The sequence below is a fragment of the Camellia sinensis genome, chromosome 6 (genome assembly GCF_055761805.1).
Source record: "Camellia sinensis isolate YWXY chromosome 6, ASM5576180v1, whole genome shotgun sequence".
In the NCBI taxonomy this organism is placed as follows: domain Eukaryota; kingdom Viridiplantae; phylum Streptophyta; class Magnoliopsida; order Ericales; family Theaceae; genus Camellia; species Camellia sinensis.
Window position 1 is genome coordinate 171,411,184 of NC_138966.1, and position 4,094 is coordinate 171,415,277.

The following is a 4,094-nucleotide window of genomic DNA, read 5'->3' on the forward strand; positions in this document are numbered from 1 at the left end:
TAGTCCTTCGAGGAAAAAAGTTTAATTCTTAAGTACAAATCCGAAATTTTATTTTTGGTTCGGTAGTAGTTCTCCGAAAGAATAAGTTTAAGAAAAATGCTTCGGAGCATTAAAAAAGGATCATTAGAGAGAGCACTAATGATGTGATAATTGGCCCCACCCACTTTCTATGCCTTGTTTTTATTTATTTATTTATTTATTTTTGTCATTCTTAATGTATTAATGTTATTAGTGATATATTTTTTAGTGCTCTAAATCATTATTGTTAAATTCAAAAGTACAAGTCCAATTTTTTTTGTTTTTGGGTTTCAAAGTTGAAGTTCAAGTGAGAGAAAATTGTTCGATTTACTGAACCTGTGGATTCTCATATGAAAAATCAATATCTGCACACTTTAATGGCAAACAACTCCGTTAATTATTTTCTTCAACAAAACCACGTAGTTTGATATTTTATGAAGATACATGAGTAGGTATAAAAAATAAATTATAAAAAAATAGTAAATATTAAAACATTAATAAACAAAATTAAAATCTTTTTACTTTTTATATATATATATATATATTTTTTATTCTCTACTGATGTAATTCTCCCATTATTAATTAATGGGAAGTGTTTGCACATTCTATGCAACTTGTGTAAATTCTCATAAATATATATAAATTATCTCACAAAAGCGCGTAACTTAAACACAAATTCACGTAAGTTAATTCATAAAAATTTTAAAAATCTCAATTTAGCATAAATTCTCATAAACATACATAAGTTACCTTACAAAATTACGTAACTCATCACAAATTTGCATAAGTTAAGCTATAAAACATTTAATAAATTCGCACAAAAATGTGCAACTGAAATTAAAAAAATACAAAAATAATGACATACCATATGCCTTGCGCACTCAAAAAGTTTTGTTAATTATAGTATGAGGTGCCTGTCTCATATAAACTGGAATGGAAACAATCAGTTCCCTTCATGCTAAAAATATATAGTCTATAGATTTTATTATCTTAATAATAATAATAATAATAATAATAATAATCAATATATTTGGTTTCAATTTTTTGGATTCAATTTTTTAAAAATTAAATATTTTATTTTTTTTTTTAAATTTTTGTTTTTAGTGAATATTTTTAAAATTTTAAGCAATTTTTTTAGTTTTTTAGATTCACCTTACTATGTATCTAAAAAATATAATATTTGTAAAGCAATATTTTAAAAAATTAATAAATAGACAAGAATACAAAAAATATACTGAATTCTCATATATTTTTTTTATTTATATTTTTGGTATTTGGTGAATTTTCTAAAGATTTTTTTCACAAATATTATATTTTTTAAGTGTATTGATGTTAAGTGTATCTAAAATTTTTTTTAAAAAAAATAGCTTAGAATATTTTAAAAACTCAGTAAAAATAAAAAAAAAATATGAAAAATAAAAAATTTTAATTTTTAAAAAAATGAATTCTAAAAATTCAAACAAAACAAGCTCAATAACGCTCAAAATCTCTACTAAAGTTAAATTAGGATAGAAAATTTGGGGGGAAAAAAATGTTACATCAAAATTAAATATGAGTTGCACGACTTGTCGGGAATAAATAGAACACCGTGTACTTAATTGTTTTTGTTAAAATAATAATATGAATATTATAAATTTTAAATTTGCCCCCAAATGAAATTATATTTTCTTGATTTACTTTAAAAATAAATAAATAAATAGCAACTCCACAACTTAATAGAATAGACATTTTATCAATGCATACATGAGTTGATTTAGATTTCATGCTCAAAGTTTTATTCTCGTCAACTAGTAAACTGTGCGTACCGGATTCCACATTAGATGAAAGTGGATCTGGGCTCCGCACTTGGTTGGACTATCCAAGGATTGAGGTTCCTGCCACAAGAAGCACTCTCGTCAACTAGTAAACTGTGCGTACCGGAGTCCGCATTAGATGAAAGTGGATCTGGGCTCCGCACTTGGTTGGACTATCCAAGGATTAAGGTTCCTGCCACAAGAAGCACCGTTAGAGTTGCCCAGCCGGGGTTGGCCGGATAACCCCTCCGGTGTGGGAATTAGTGATCGGAGAAGAGATGTAGAGAGTTTTGTTTGTAATAAGTGGGGTTCAGCTTAGATCAGTTCAGTTACATTCAATGTGAGGTTCATATAGTATATATAGGGTTCCTTGCTTGTTGCTCAAGATGGTTTCATGGAGCTCAGGTGCTGCCAAGTTTCCTTTTAGCATTGCCCAAGGTGGGAGACCACTTGGTAGTTGTCATAGAATGTATATACTCATTGTAGTCATGCTGATAACAAACCACATTCTTTTGGTTTAACAGCTTCCGTGATTCTAGGTATAGGGGACCAGCTGAGGTGGCATCCTCCATGTGCATGCATTCATAGCTTTTACGTTTCTCTAAGGGGTTTCCTCAGCTCGGTACCATTGTGCCTTAGCTCGGCCTTTTACAAGATCATTTATAGAGATAGGCTGGTCTATTCGGATATCTTTGTATGGGCTCGGCCCACTTTAGTTCGGCCCATAGATTAGGTTTTGCAGCTCGGCCCAGCTGGCCCAGCCCAGCATCGCTGCTGGACTAGCCTTTCCACTGCGGGTTGGGCCCAAGTGCTTGAGGACTTGGGTAGACTGTTGATCATGGAGTTGGGCTCAATTGGCTTGCCTATATATTCATCTAACCCCCTTGGATTTGGGCTTTAGTGGATTGGGTCGACCCTAGGCTTGGATCCAACCCATTTCATATTCAGCCCCTTTATTTGCCCCCTAGGTCGCATTAAGGTTCCCCTTGGGGGGAGCTATTGTTCTGCTCTCCAAGCGTCGCGTTGCGTTGCTTCGGTTCTGCTTCAGTTCGGCCTTGGGGACGGTTCAATCCAGACACACAACCCCTGCATGCATCCTTTCGTGGTGACACGTGACGACGTGGGATAGGTGTGCAGAGATAGTACGTCGATTCCATACCGAAGGTTGTGCTTCGTGTACCTTCACACCAGCTGGTGCAATAAATGCTCTGGCTGTCAATCCAAATCCCTTTATCTGTTTTTTCATTCTTTTAGAGAGTTTCCAAGAAAAAAAGAAGAACCCTTCCCGTCCCTCTGAACCAGTTTCGTTGGTGCTCTGCTCAGACTTTTGCTGCCGGTCTTGCTTCAGCGCTGCCCGTTTGCTACCGCGGCTCTGATCTTTGTAAGTCCTCTCATGATCCTTTTTCTCTTGTCTTTTTCTGTTTCAATCGTCTTGTCTGGCCCTTGTGCCGTTGTGTTCCCCATCTTGGTATCTGAGTTCTACCCCTGTACCACTAGGTTCGGTTTGATAGGAAAGTTTCGCTCATTAACTGATACTCCTGAGGCCATGGCCATGTTCCGTTGTGATTACAATATCCCCGATGACGTGACCCTTTCGCTGGCAAAGGTCAATGCCAAGAGTATGGGCACTAGGAATACCGCCGCTTTTCTGGTTGCATCCATCGTCCAGGGAGGGGTTCGTTTTCCTCTCGACCCTCTGGTGTGCCGATTTTTGCACCACGTTCAACTCACCTCAATGCAAGTATCTGTTAACCTGTTTCGTGTCGTCTGTGGTGTGTCTGCTCTCAACAAACGGTTGGGCTTGAATCTCGATATTTGGGACATTTTGGGCTACTACACTCTTTCTCATAACAAGGATCATAGCACGTACTACCTATGTGTTCGTTCGATCGACTGTCATCTGGTGACTGGTTTGCCTGATTCAGACAAGCACAATGATGATTTTCTACAAGTTGGTGGCAACTGGTAGTTCTCCACCGGGAGTGAATTCCAGTCCGAACGGATGCCTCTGAAGGATGGCTACCCAGGTTCGAATCCTTCTTCCAGTGTCTTTTGTATTTCTTGCCTTTGTTTTGGATGTTGTTTTAATGTGGTACTTCTTTTTTGCAAAGGCCTCTTGTTTTCAGCGAAGGCAGAACTGGGAGAATACTGAGGCCATCAAAGCCGTTCTGAGGTACAAGAAGAGGTCCGCACCAGAGTTGTTGGATTACCAAGCGACTTATCGTTCTGTCATTCCAAAAAAAGCGAGGCTCGCTGCATCCCTTCTAGATTCTGATACTGAGA